Source organism: Euprymna scolopes, chromosome 6, assembly GCF_053919585.1.
Source record: "Euprymna scolopes isolate OS-2025 chromosome 6, ASM5391958v1, whole genome shotgun sequence".
NCBI classification, from domain to species: Eukaryota; Metazoa; Mollusca; class Cephalopoda; order Sepiida; family Sepiolidae; genus Euprymna; species Euprymna scolopes.
This window is the reverse complement of record NC_136487.1, coordinates 144,587,548-144,602,705: the sequence shown is the minus strand read 5'-3', so window position 1 is coordinate 144,602,705 and position 15,158 is coordinate 144,587,548. Positions and strand designations below refer to the sequence as shown.

The following is a 15,158-nucleotide window of genomic DNA, read 5'->3' as shown; positions in this document are numbered from 1 at the left end:
CTCCCTGATTAGGAAGCCTCCAAGATCTCCACCCCCTCCTTCTTGCAATTTGTTTTTACCCCTCCTCTAAATTTCACTCATCTTGGAGAGAAAGAAATACAAACTAACTCCCATTCCTTACCCACAAAATTTTCTTTTCTACATTCACCCCCATCTGGAGGGCATCCCCACTTAGAGACTGACCTGCAGAAGCCAGGTTCCTTTTACAAACCTAGTGGAACGGGCAGTCTATCAACTAGACGGGGTTGGGAGGGTCCTACTAATCACCTCCCCCTTTTTTTTTTTCCTCTCCCCGCCCTTGACACAAATGAATTATTGTACCATTTTTATTGTTATCTTTCCCAATTTTTAAAACATTTTTTATTGACGTGTAAAAACAGAAAGTTAAGTAGGATGTCCCCCAGTATGAAAGGGTGAATGCGTTATTATGGTGAAAGACACTAGCTGGGAGAAACTTTTGTTTAGTTCTGGAGTGACAAGGATGACCAACGACGCCCACAATCCCCCCCCCTTTTGAGTTGGCCATGTGCCTAAGTTTTTTGTTCATTGTTGATTTTCACTGTATTTTTAACATGAATAAAGGATTTAATATCTCAAAGTGTAGTATCTGTTGCGGCAGATACTGCAAGCAAAGACCATATGTGGGGGCAGCCCCACATATAAGACCTTGGTCAATGTAAGGGAAACCCTTCATACCAATTGTCACTACCAACTCCCCTACTCCTCAGGAAGTTGGTCCCCATTTCCCCTTCACTCCTCGCATTAAAAATCGGCCTTGTGCCTTATTTGCTCGGTGGGGAGCAAATAAATACCGCTTTTCTTGGCATTTTAGCCAAGATCAAGGTGTAGTATCTGTTCTTACTACTCGCTGTTGTAACTTTGTGGTATAAAGTGGGTGATCATTTTACATTAGTCAGTCTCAAAGCAATTCAAGTCATTCTCCAGATCATTCAAGTTGTATTTGAAGGATTTCAGCTATTTTGTAAGCATTCAAGTCATTCTTAAGGTCATTCAATTCATCCTTAAGTTCATTAAAGTCATTTACTTTTTATTTCTTTAAGTCATTTCAGCCCATTTTTCAGTCATTTTAGTTTATCTTTAAGAATTTCATGACAATCCTACATTCACGCATTCATTCATTACACGAGAGCATGCGACTAATGGCTATCGGCCTTGTTATATATATATATATATATATATATATTATCTTTCTTTTTTGTAGACATCACAGGTCCTCGAGAAGGCAGGGTGTTCTTCGTTATAATTTGCACATTATATATATAAAGCTGAACGTCTGTGTGTGTGTGTGGTCACGAATAGGCTCCTATATGGTTGACTATTATAGAAAACTGATCACATATAATGATAGAAGATGTATCGAGACACAGGAATGGGTATGTTTGATCTGGCAGAACGGTGGTTCATTAAAATTGTATCGTCTGCATATGCGCCTGGTCCACGAAGTATGGAAATAAAAAATTTAATTAAAAAAATCGTTTACAAGTGTTTTTGATATAAATGTACATAATATTTTGATAAGTATGTTTTAACTTAAATAGGGATGATATAATAAAATTGTGGGGTCTGCGTTCGCGCCTGGCCTCCATAGAATGGAAATAGGCACAAACTTTAATAAAGACTTTTCATATCTGTCTGCTTAAGTATACTTTGATAATTATGTTTCAGTTTGAAGAAATATGGTATAATAAAATTATGGGGTGTCTGTTCGCACCTGACCTCCATAGAATGGAAATATGTCACAAAGTTTAACAGGGTTTTTTAATATAGATCTACAGAATATTGTGATAAGTGTTTCAGTTTGAACAGGTATGGTATAATAAATTATGGGGTTAATCTATTTTATTTTTACTTTCATCATATTTTGCTTTGATTTTGATACCCCCAAATTTGAAGCTTTCTCTTTACAACCCTTCCTTTTCATAACCTATCATACTTTAATAAATCAGAGTCCATTTTCTGTAGGCTGTTTTTGAGCCCAGTCAACGATGAGTACTTTTGCTAGTATATATAAGTGAAAGTGTCTGTCTTTGTACATTTCCCAATACAATAATTGTCAATTTTCAGTCTACAGACTCGAAATTGATATACAGGTTATTGAGATTTGGGAAAATCTTTGTAATCCATTTTCGGCCAGAAATTTGGCTGCTAAGGGGTCAAAGTTCCACGATTTGACCTTTGAGAACTCTGCCAAACTCCGACAATTTTGGGTATAAACAATTGAAATTTTAGATCCATGTCCAAGAACCCTATATCTAACTGAACCCTCTTATAATCCTTTAACATTTATTGTTTTGGGCTGAAATCAGGTTTAAAGTTAAGAAAAATTGACCTCTTCGGTCGTTAGTTTGTTTTTGAGGGGTATTCGAGGTCGCTGTCAACGAATTTTATAATCAAAACCATCGCAAATTTACCATTTGCATGGTATTAACCCCTGAACCCAGAAACTATTTTTCGCCATTTTACAGCTTCCGTTTACGCTGCGCGGTTGCATAAACGATGGCTGTTGAGTGTGCATTCGCATAGCAAACTGCCTTCTCACATACGAATCTTCCACAGAAAATTTAAAATTAGATGAAAAAGGAATAAAGCAAGAGAAAATATGCACTCAAACTGAGGGGGGGGGGAGCAATATTTTTTTTCCATTGGCGGACAATGGTAAATTAGAAGAAAAAGTTGTCTAAAAAAAAAAAAAAAAAAAAAAAATACATTATAGCACTGGGGATAATTACGGAATGACATTTTTTTTTTCTCGTTGTCAAAAACAATTTGAAGAATATAAAAATGGTTTCTGAAAATGTGTAAGAAAATAATTTTAATTAAACAATTTTATCATGAAAACATTGGATTTTTATAATAATAATATATAACAAATAAATAATTTAAATGAAACATTTTCCAATTAAAGCAACTCTGAAAGGTCAACAATAAATTAATAATTTGAATGAAACATTTTTCCGAAGCAACATTGGATTTTTTTTTCCGAAATCTATTTTTGAATAGAAGTGAAATTGTGGCATCTGTTGAAGTGTCAACTTCAAGTCTGGGCAAGAAAATATAATTTTAATGAAACGAGTTTCGCGGTTTGTATTACTATACACACAGATTCGACAAAGTTATCAAATAACAAATATATAACAAATAAATGTTATCAAAAGCAAGATGAGTTACTTTTCTACCTAACTAGATAAGTTTTCCTTTAAAATAGCATACTTATTCAGCTCGAAAACAGTGTTTACCGATGTATTTAATTACAAATGGCGCCGAACTCTTAACTCATTTTTCCAAACTTACCGTTTTCAAAGTATAAAACTATACAAAATACTGTTAAAAACCCACCGAATATATGTCAGTCTATGTCGCGGCAACATATATAACAGTATTTTGTACAGATTTTTATTTTTAACAGGCGCCATTTGTAATTTTCAATACAATGGTAAACACTGTTTTTCGCGCGTAAAACACATGTTACATTAAATAAAAACAATAAAAAATTCTTCAGTCATGTAGAAAAGTAACTCATGCCTTTGATGACATTTGTTATAGATTTGTTTTGACAACTTTTTCGAATCTGTATATAGTAATATAATCAATTTTGTAATGAAAGCAATATCGGAATTTTATAAAGTAATTTTTTTTTTTTGTCTTTTTTTCGGACAAATAAATTATTTAAATAACCCTTCAATGTTGCTTAAATTCGAAAAATGACGATAGTTTAGTGAAACGCACCAAACAAGATGACAACCGTCTGCATACTGCAGAAGTGCCAAAAGTTCATTTATAATATTTACGTCTGTGCATGTGGATACATTTTTTTAAATTCTATGAAAAAATTGTGTAGAATCATATCAGGCTCGTCCTTCAGGCTTCTTATAAAAAGATATCTAGACAGATATTGGCGTAAATAGTTTGTACGAATACCAGGTCTCTTGACCCACTCCGTGTCGCACCACGGTTGCTCTATATTTTGGGTATGTATTTCCAGGTCTTGCAGATTTAAAGAATTCTCACAGTGATTAATTGAATAATGTCTGAACGAATGCTATTGAATATTATACGCTTTCCATGGATAGGATAGACCCAGGCAGAATGTATTTTTTAATTAACGGAATTAATGTTTCTTTCTTCTGGTTCTACGAGTGGGACGATAAAACTACGTTTAGAAACGCGTTCAATTCCTCCAAACAGCCAAATTTGCTTGAGAATACATCCTCTGTTGTACTTCCGACAAATGGGGAGGCTCTCATCTATTTCTACTTTTACACTGTTGCGGACCAGAATATAAATACCCTAAACTCGCTACAAGAAAAAATAATGAAACGATTTGAATGAAGGAAACAAAAAACTTAAATGCTGGAATAAAATAAACATGTTTATTTTCTGTTGAGAAATGAAAGTCTTGGGTGTACACATGTTCATTCAGCCGTTGACGACTACGCGCGTGGAAGGAAAGGTAACTGCAATAGAGAAACCCGAAGTGGCAAGCCGGCCTGTAGAAAGAGAGGGTTAAGCTCAGTAGAGCATCGCGCACATGTCTGTTTTGATGGACCAAAGCCGAAGGGGAGATAGAGTGAGAAAGTCGATCTAGGTTATGGAGATAGTACGTACACTTTATACGCTTTCTGTTTGTTAGCTCGTGCCCCATACATAGTCATGGGGGGGGGGGCGACACGCGCGGGCGCCCCGAAAGGGGGGAGCGAATGGTTCGACGACGGCACAGCTCGAAAGCTAAGTCGAAAAGGAAGATGCTGCTTATTGCTCTTTCTTTTATAGGTGTTTCCAGTAGTCTTTTGCGCATGTGTGTATTTCCTTTGAAAAGCGAGGTGACGTTGTCCATGCATGCATGTATATGCGTACGTTAGCGTGTGTGTGTATACATGAATGGGAGTATGTACACGAACGTGAATATATGTACGTGTGTGGACGTGGGCGCATATGTTTGTGTGCGCATATGTATATGACAAATAATATAGCTTGAAATGTGAACGCGTATTTTTGTGTGAGACTAGAAAAGGCTCGCGCAACACCGACACCAATCGGTGTTTTTTTTTTTTTATTTTTTTTATCCACTAGTCGATGATTTCAGAACAGAAGGCTCTCCAGTCTACTGATGCTGTCAGAGATATTCCAAATTGTGTGCGTTATGACTCCATGAATGGCTTAGGAATTAACACATAGCACAATTTTCCACGCAGGAATGCGCGTCTTCTCCAAAAATGTACCCGTTTTGTCACCTACTGTGAAGACACAAGGTCTTCCTTTTTTTTTTTTTTTTTGGAAGTAACAGCGTACCTGTGCAACGCCACATAGCATGACTGCTTCCAAGTGAGCACAGTCTATTACATTTAGGACAACCACCACAAAAAGTATCATGTTATCTCAAAAATCCATGCGCTTCCGTGTCATTTTTGTAAAATTTGGCTATTGCATCCAAAATGATTGAACGTGCATAACTGTTGGAATTTTTTTTGTACCAATAATGTTGCATCCCCCCCCTGTTTACGTTTATTATTTTTTATCTGGTTCTTATATGATTTTTTGTATTTTGTATCCATTATGATTTTTAGTTTCGTATATTTTTGGTTTGTATGAAACTCCCTTTAATTTGGAGAAAAGAGAAATGCTAGCTCTATAATGACGTCACAAGCTCAGCGCGTATTTCGTGCCCTTTTGAAATTCTGCTGATGAGGAGAGTGAATGTGTTGTTCATTGCCCGGTGCTGAAAATTGAATTTTGACGAGCCCTCCTTCAAGAAGTAAACCCGGCAAGAAATTAATACCCGGCTGTGACGAGACAGACTTCTGGAAACTATTTACGTGACTATGGTTCTGCACGTATTTTAGGAGGAGTGAATTTAAAGAAAATACCTTTTATGTGACAAGGTATTATGGAATTTCCTATCCGGACAAGCGATGAGGTCTTGCTCCTGTAATACATGTGTGTCTACGGTTTTCATGCAAGGTAGGAAAATTCTAAAAACTTTAAACAAAAAGAAAAAGACACGTGCCTAACTGGCTTTCAATTGTGAGTACGCTCCTAAAATTAATTGCATATGCGAGTGTGATTAGGAGATACTATTTTGTATATTCTTGTATTCGTTAATGGATACACACAACTTCTTTATAAGAACCAGCAGTGTTGGTATTTTTTCTTTACATGTTACTTTTTTCATATGCTACCTTGGCGTTTAAGTTTAATGCCCGCAAAGGAAAAATTTGCAACTTATTCTAAATAAAGTTTCTTTGTTTCAAATCATTTTTTACCCCCTCCCCCTCTTGTTTCATGTTTTTTTTTTTCAGCTTAGTTACTTTAGCGTCGAGTTTATCTGGAAGCAGGATAAATTCCGACATAACTGGCAAGATTCCATTTTCACAACGTTCGTTTAGAAACTAAAATGGCCAAAAATAGTCCCTAGAAACAGCGCTTGCGGCTAATTTGCAATGAAATTCATAAATCAAACAAGTGTGCTTTCAAATATACGTCGTCTTGCGGACGCTATACATTAAACAGCACTTGTGGCACGACTGCTTGCAAATGACATCGACAAATTGGTGAAATCGTTCTTTTCCAGTAAATTGTATATTACTTACGTAGTTAGTTTTTGAAACGAGGATATAAATCTTGTAGCTATCTAAATAAGATCTGTGTTTTGGCCCACTTTCAAATGTTTATTTGGTCCGAAAAAGAAATAATGGCTTTAGGTGTTAACATGACAAAAAGTGGCCGCGAATTCAGACCTAAACTAAATACTGTTAGAACCCACCCCATAAATGTTACCATGACATTTATTAGATTGGTGTATTTTTGGTACTGCGCTGAAATAACGTCATTTCGAAAATCATTCTTAACATGGAAGGGGAGGGCGTTTTGTAACTATTCTGTGCTTCCACTGTAGAGATGGAATCGAACCCAAGACGCTCAGTTACAAGACCTGGGTGGTCTTGGCGTAACAGCCGTAACACCCCCATAGAAGTAGACTCACCCGCTTGCATGAGAGGCGAGACCGGGCTACTTAAACAAGACATTCACGGTAACGTGAAATATACGTTGTCTTGCAGACATTTTAAATCCACCTTAAAAAAAAAAAAAAAAAAAATTAAAAAAAAAAAAATCGTGAAATTTGAATTTAACCTGAAAAACTATTTTGATATAGCGCGGTACCAAAATACATAAGCACCGTAATTTTTTTTTTCTTCTTTAATAAGTCATTAAAAAATGTCATTCCGTAATTATTCCCTAAAAAGCTGCTATGTATTATTATTATTATTATTATTATTATTATTATTATTTTAGACAACTTTTTCGTCTAATTTTAAATTGTCCGCCAATGAAAAAAAAAAAAATTTGAAAATTCTATGTTCTGAAAAATAAAAATGTGCCCCCCCATACACACACACACACACACACACACACACTTGTGGTGCTTTTCTTGTTTTATTTCTTTTTCATCTAATTTTAAATTTTCCGTGAAAGATTCGTACGCCATGTGAGAAGGCAATTTGCTACGCGAAAGCACACTCAACCGCCGTCGTTTTACGCGTGTGTAGCGTAAACGGAAGCTGTAAAATGACGATAAATTTACGGCAGGTTTGATTATCAGATTCGTTGTCAGCGGCCTCGAATGCCTTTAAACAAACAAATTAGAGTGGTTGGCGTTCTGGGTAAATATCCAGATACGCTACTACAAAACGCCGACCACTCTAATTTGTTTTTTTATAGGTAATTGAGGTCGCTGACAACGAATCTGATAGTCAAACTTGGGGCAAATTTACCGTTTGCATAGTATTAACCCCTGAACCCACGAACTACTGTCCACCATTTTGCAGCTTCCGTTTATGCTACGCGCATGCACGCTGTAGCATAAACGACGGCTTCACCAAGCAAACTACGTTGGGGGTGAGGGGATTTTTTTTTTTCCAGGACATAGAATTTTCTAATTTTCAAAAATACATTATAGCACTTTTTGGGTGGAAAATTTAAAATTAGCTGAAAAAGAAATAAAACAAGAAAAGGAAAGCACTCCAAGTTGGAGTAGGAGGGGGGGGTAATTTATCTTTTTTTTTTTTTTTTTTTTACCTGGAACATAGAATTTTCAAATTTTCAAAAAGTAACGCACCGACATACCAATTAGAACACCATTTAACATTTTCCGAAGATTTTACTGTGTACATTGGGGGCATGAGCGGGGGGGGGGGTGATGTTGGGGCGCGCGCCCCAACATCACCCCCCCCCCCGCTCATGCCCCCAATGTACACAGTAAAATCTTCGGAAAATGTTAAATGGTGTTCTAATTGGTATGTCGGTGCGTTGAAAAATGTTTAACTAAACTGCAAAAGCACCTATTAAGCCACATAAGTTATATAATTGAATCCCCCTCCCGCAAAAAAGAATGAAAAACAAAGATGTTTGGTGCTTATGTTTTTGTAAACCACATTAAAAACTACGCGAGACAAAAAAAAAAAAAGTCCAATTTGTTGTACTTTTCTTTAACTGTAAGTCATTAAAAAAATGTCAGTCCGTAAGTTTTTGGTACGCCATGTGAGAAGGCAGTTTGCTAGGTGAAGCAAGCCGTCGTTCATGCTGCAGCGCACGCGCGTAGCGTAAACGGAAGCTGCAAAATGGTGGAAAGTTATTCGTGGGTTCGGGGGTTAATACCATGCAAACGGTAAATTTGCCCCAAGTTTGACTATCAAATTCGTTGTCAGCGACCTCAATTACCTATAAAAAAGCAAATTAGAGTGGTCGGTGTTCTGTAGTAGCGTATCTGGATATTTACCGCGTTCTGTTATAGCGCATCACTATATTTACCTCTTACTTTTTAGAAATGTTAGAATATTTACAATATTAATGAGAGACTTTAAACTTAGACTTAAATCGAAACGTTCTGATCATACATTGTCTTAGAGAACTTGTATTATGAGTTATGCTCCTTTGACCGTTTGGAGTTATGAGTTATCTCCCTTGAACCCGTGATGAATGTTTTTATAGCGTAGCGATTGACGTTCTATCCCTATTTCGTTTTAGGGCATATCAACCTTTTCAGGTCATTTAATTCCGAATCCAGTTGAATTTTTCTTCAGATATATATATAAGATCAACTGCTTTTAAAAAATAAAATTGTTTTGTTTTTTTTTAACAATTCATTCGTTGTATCTTATTTTTTACAAAACGTTTTTCTCTTATAGGGGCTAAATCAATGTATTTGGTAAAAAATGTTTGGTGCTTGTTAAGGAGTCGACTTTTTTTTTTTTTTTTTGTAGTTTTAAGCCACAACAGCATTTAATCGTGTCGAAAGTAGTAATATATCTAAAAATTACGAAAATTCGTAGAAAGTTATTTATAGTTAAAAGTAATTTTGATGAAAAACTGGGGAAAATTCGATTCTCCCAAGACGTGGACACCTTCAAGATTGCGAATACAGGGGGCATATTCATCTTTCTTTCCGCCACTTGAATGGTGGACGTGCTGTTTCAGACCATAGCGATAGACTTTACTAAAAACACAATAGCAGTTCTACGATGAATTTTCGGATTTTTTTTTTATATATATGACTATTTTCGACATGACAATAAAATAAGAACTTTTTTATTTTAATATATTTAAAAAGAAAATCGAGCTGTCTGTTGACTACTAAGTACCGAATGTTTGTATGCAATCTATGCCTACAAAGGGTGTATACGAATGTGTTGCAGGCCAGGGTCAGGATATAAATATCCTAACTCGCTACAAAAGAAAATAATGAAATGAATGGAATGAAGGAAACAAAACTCAATTGCTGGATAAAATAAACGTGTCGTTTATTTTCTGTTCAAAAATGAATGTTTTAGGTGTAACACGTGTTCATGTCCACGCGTGGAAACAGGAGTGATTAATGTAGTGGAAATGGGAATGACAGTCCAGCGTGTAGACAAAGAAAAACAGAGGGTTGACATCAGTAAAGCCGTATGTACATGTTGGTACTTGTCCACGTGGAAATGTCTTCAGGCCACTAGCTGTGGACGCGAACTTGTCCGGTTGACAAACCAAGGCAAAAGGGAAGAAAGAGTGAGAAAGTCAATCCAGTTCATGGAGAGAGAAAGTGTATAAAGTGTACATACTGTCTGTTAGCTTTTTGTCCCACATACAGTAGCAGGTGGCGTGAGGCGCGCTGAAATGGGGCCATTGGCCCGTCAACTGCTCAGCTCGGAAGGCGAGTCGAAAAAGGGGAGAAAACAGCTTGTCTCTTGCTTTTATAGTGGTTTCCGGTGGTCTTTTGCGCATTTGTGGATTTCCTTCAAAGGGGAAGTGATGTTGCCCATATGTGCGTACATGTGTGTGTACATTAGCATGTGTGTATGCACATAAATGTGAGTATGTACACGAACGTGAATGTGTTTACGTGCGTGTATGTATATGACCAGAAATATGGCTTGAGATGTGAACGCGTGTTTTTGTGTGAGACTAGAAAGGGCTCGCGCAAATGAAACAGAACGTGAATATAAAAGTCCCGGAGGTCAGAATCTAAGAGTAATTGCAACCAAGGTGTAATTCCAAAATAAAATTGATGCGAGTTGAATATAATTTCGTGGCATATGGAATGTAACTCACCATTTCAGAATCAAACCCTAATATCTTTATACATTTACTGACCTCAAGTGCCTTTTGGTGCCTTTGTAGTAGCCGTATTCCAAACTATAGTTGGGTGGTGACGGTGCCTTGGCTCAGTGGTTAACGACATGAACTGACAATCTGGGTGTGCCAAGTTCGAATCTAGTTCATTCCATAAAAACTTTCACTTAGGGATGTTGCCAACCTTCACGTGATTCTTCTCGTATCCAATATCTTTCTAGAAATAATATTTAATAGAAAAATAAAACTATGAATGATGCTCAGTTAACGATTGTTAGGTATGCGCAATTTAAACACGAAAAAAAGTTCAAATGAAAAAAAGTTTTCACTGCGACATCAGAAACTGACAAGTTTATATAACTCAAAAATTTAGCTGAAGTCATTTTAAAAATCCCTTGAAAGATTTGTTTTTTCTTTTGAACTAGTTCAAAGATAATTAGTAAAGTCTCAAGTTAATGAATTAAAATTTAAAAAAAATCTTGTTTGTGCAAAAAGTAGCTTAATTAGTTCCCAAAGGCGAATGTTCATTAACAGGTCCGCTTTCGTACAATCAAAACAAACAAAAAGGTGCCACACATAAGTTCTATAATGTCAGAAAGTCAATTTTAGTAAAAAATTTATAGGGGAAGTGAAACATTATTATACCCTCACTAAAAATACATTTTTTTTTTTCTTTGTGTCTTGGGGCTCAATTTTCATTTTCAGGATGATAAATCTTACTTTAATGTTTACACCATGCGTACAAGAAAAATATATTACATGTAAAATTTGTGAGAACTTTAGAGAGTTGAGTTAATGCTTTTCGGGCACTCCCTAATAAAATAAATATTTCAACACAAGCTATGTGTGCTATCAGACGAGGTGAAAGGTACAGAATTGTTGAATTCTAGGTGGAAGAAACCACCACCAGTCAAAATTAATGTGGAGACTTATTGCAGAGGCAAGAAAACGTAACGGAAACCGGCAATATTCTGGAACAGCTAAAGGCTAAGGTTACAAGAATTTGCAACAAAAGAAAAAAAATGAAAAAAATTAATAAGATCCACAAAAGACATTGTAACTAAGCTAAGAGCTACTGTTGGCATGAGAGCAGAAATAATTACAAAATCAAAAGGCTATAAACACCTGGTCTGCACTTATTAAATCCGAGGAGGATTCTATCTCTTCAAAAAAAATGAGATTATCATATCAGAGTACATGGGAAGATGGAGGACCACTGTTTCAATTTTTGAAGTTCCAGGTGTCGTCCCTGGTAAATATCTGGCAGCATACTTAGTAAAATTTAGAGACATCAGGGCATAGACATAGATACTTATAATGGACTGTGGTGATTTGATCATTTGATATTCTTTTAAACAAGAAAGTATTCATAAAAATCCTGTGTTACATGGAAGCAGGAGGGGAGAAGTTAGCTATTGTTGTTGCAGGGAGGAGGTCTGCATGTTGTATATGCAGAATAGTGGGGCATCTAACGTATACGTACCCCAAAAGAGTACCAGTGACTAAACCCAACCCCCAAAATCGTGTTTTAGGCCACCTAGAACAATAGGCTAAAACAAACCTGCAGCCACAAACACCCCCACCAAAACAGATACTCAAACCAAAGTCGATTAAGGAGAAGCGCTTCCCACCACCCTGGAAAATCTCATCAGTATGCCCTGTATTTAAGAATTCAGGTGATCGGTCATCTACCTCTCAGTACAGACTTATAAGTCTCTTGTACGCCATGAGTTCATGGAATCTGTATTAAATAGAGATGTAGTCAACCTCAGCAAACATAACCTTCTTAGTGACATGCAATATGGTTTTTGTGGGTAAGTGACTTTTCTACAGGCCTAAACGATGAATTAAAAGACCACCACTACCCTTTACCAAGCCCTGAGAAGATATTTGCCAGACTAAATGGTGGCAAATTTTTTTCAAAAATAGATTTGTCCGACGCCTATTTACAAATTCCGATGGAAGAAGAATGCTCAAAGATATTATGCATTAACATGCACAAAGGGTTGTTCAAATACAACCGTCTACCCTTCGGGATCAAAGTCGTGCCGGCGATTTTCCAACAAGCAATGGATACAATGCTGAACGGAATAGATTGTGCTTGTGCATACATGGATGACAATCATCAGGAGCGCGTTGCAGCAGGTGAGGTGTTACACACTCCTTAGCAGATTCCGACTTCTGTGGCCACCGTCCTGCTGTCTATATCGACAGACACCCTTTCGGAGATCTCATGGGCGTCGCGGTAGGCAACTTAGCCGGACGTTTGGTTCACCTACAGCGCCAGTTCTGTTTACCAAAAGTGGCCCATTTGGCACTCGCATTCGAGGGCACCACCAGAAGGAAGGCAGTCGGCTCCGTCGTTCGGGAGAGTCAGCCCATTCCAAGTTCGAGGAGCATGTGGTATAATGAGGAAAAATTGGCTTGTTATTTTTAATGCATCTAAAACCAAACTTTTATCTTTGCATCATCAACGTTCTGATCCCCATCTGCCATCAATTCAAATGAATGGCTCTTGACCTTTACTCCCGATTAAAAATGCAATATGTACATCAAATCTGTTGCCAAGGTCGCTGGAAAAATTGGGGTTCCTTCTATTAATCCAGTAGCTATCAACCTGCTGATGTAATTCTCTACTTATATAAGAACCAGGTATGTCCAAGAATGGAGTATTGCTGTCACATCTGGGCAGGTAACCTTATTCTGCCTTGACAGAGTTCAGAATAGACTTCGTAGTAAGGGATGCTTTTTCTCTTCCTTGCAACCTTTTTTCTCACAGAAGAGACGTTGCAAGTCTGTCTGTTTTATTATTTTCATGGCAAGTGCTCGTCTAAGCGCCATCTCTGATCCCGCCTTGCCAAACATTCACGAGAAACACTCGTTTGGCTGTAAACACTATCAATTTCCCCCACTCTTTATCTGTGTCTATATGTAAACGTAGATTCCATGAACAAAGCTTCTTTCTAAGAACGGCACACCTGTGGAACTCTTCCATTTACCTGCTTTCCAACTGGTTACATTGGACTTGAAGACGGCCATATTGTAAACAAGTTATTGATAAGCCGTTCCCCTTAAGTCGTCCGATTTACTTAATTTACACTTCTAACGATTACTTTACCATTGACTACAGAGTTCCACAGGTGTGCAATTCTTGGCAAGTGCTCGTCTGAGCTCCAATCTATGGCCTACCCCCCCTAGACAAACTTTCATGAAAAACCACTATCGATAATTTCCCTCACTTTTTCTGTGCCTAAACCTGAACATAGAAAGAAGCCTTGTTCATAGAATCTATGAAAATAACGATAAAGAAGAGACAGGCTGAAAGAAGTTGCAGGTAAAGGAAAATGGCATCTACTAGACTACAAAGTCTATTTCGAACTGTCAAGGCAGCATCTTTCTAGCAGCTCCTGCCCAGATGTGGCAATAGTATGTTATACCAGCCTTCCTTGAACAGAGGAATTTACACAGATTAGCACTATAAATAGTGCTAGTAATTCCAACACCGGTGAGAGAGATGCGACTGCACTTCAACTCCTAGCCGAGTACCCAGCAGATATACACGCTTTCCTATCTTTGTACATTATTGTTAATACACTTGTTCCTTAACCGAACCTCGACTTGATGGTTCTTATTTTCACTGTTGTTCCATGACATAACAGTATTTAAGCTAATTATTTTCATCTTGGACATACTTGGCTGTTATACAGGTGAAGAATTGCATCAGCAGTGAGATATCTATCGGAGCAGTAGAATGGTCGCACCATTTTTCCAGCGACCTTGGCAATGGATTTAATGTGTTTTATTCCAGATCAGGAGTAAAGGTCAAACCTAGAAGCTTGTCAAAACATGGAGCCTCCCTAAGACTAGAGCCCTTCATTTCAATTGATGCCAGAAAAGGATTAGAGTATTGATGATGTAAGGATAGAAGCTTGGTTTTGTAGAGGTGGAATCGAACCCAAGACGCCCAGTTACAAGACCGGAATGGTCTTGTCGTCACACCCCCATAGAAGTAGACTTTGATACTATGGGACGACTCTATTGAAGCATCATTTTGGCATACTATGGAGTACATAAATAACTGCAGCAAAAATGGTATCATATTCAATCCCCAGAAATTTTACTTCACAGAAGAGGTGGAATTTGCCGGATTCTTGATAACGGAAGACGGGATAAAATCCCATGAAAAAAAAAAAAAAAAAAAAAAAAAAGACTGAAGCAATACGAAATATTCCGACACCAAAAAATATAACTGACATAAAATCCTGGTTTCGAATGGTAAACCAGGTAGCCTACACTCTTTCTCAGGCCGAAGTAATGGCCCCGTTCTGTAAACTGCTGAAGACAAAAAAAAAAAAAAAAAAAATATCAAAGATTCGATCGAGTGTGCTGTCCCAGTAGAACTTTCGAAGAGTCGAAAAGAGATCGAGAACGGTGTAAGAACCTTCGAAGTGAACAGACCAACTTGTTTGTCAACGGACTTCAGTAGGACAGGCTAGAGATATTTTCTTTTCCAAAAGCACTGCAACTGTCCA

General features: G+C 37.2%; 1 pseudogene; it reads left to right on the top strand.

Moving 5' to 3' along the window:
• The first annotated feature begins 810 nt into the window (after positions 1-810).
• Positions 811-922, top strand: LOC145278558 (U2 spliceosomal RNA; annotated as a pseudogene).
• The last annotated feature ends 14,236 nt before the right edge of the window (positions 923-15,158 follow it).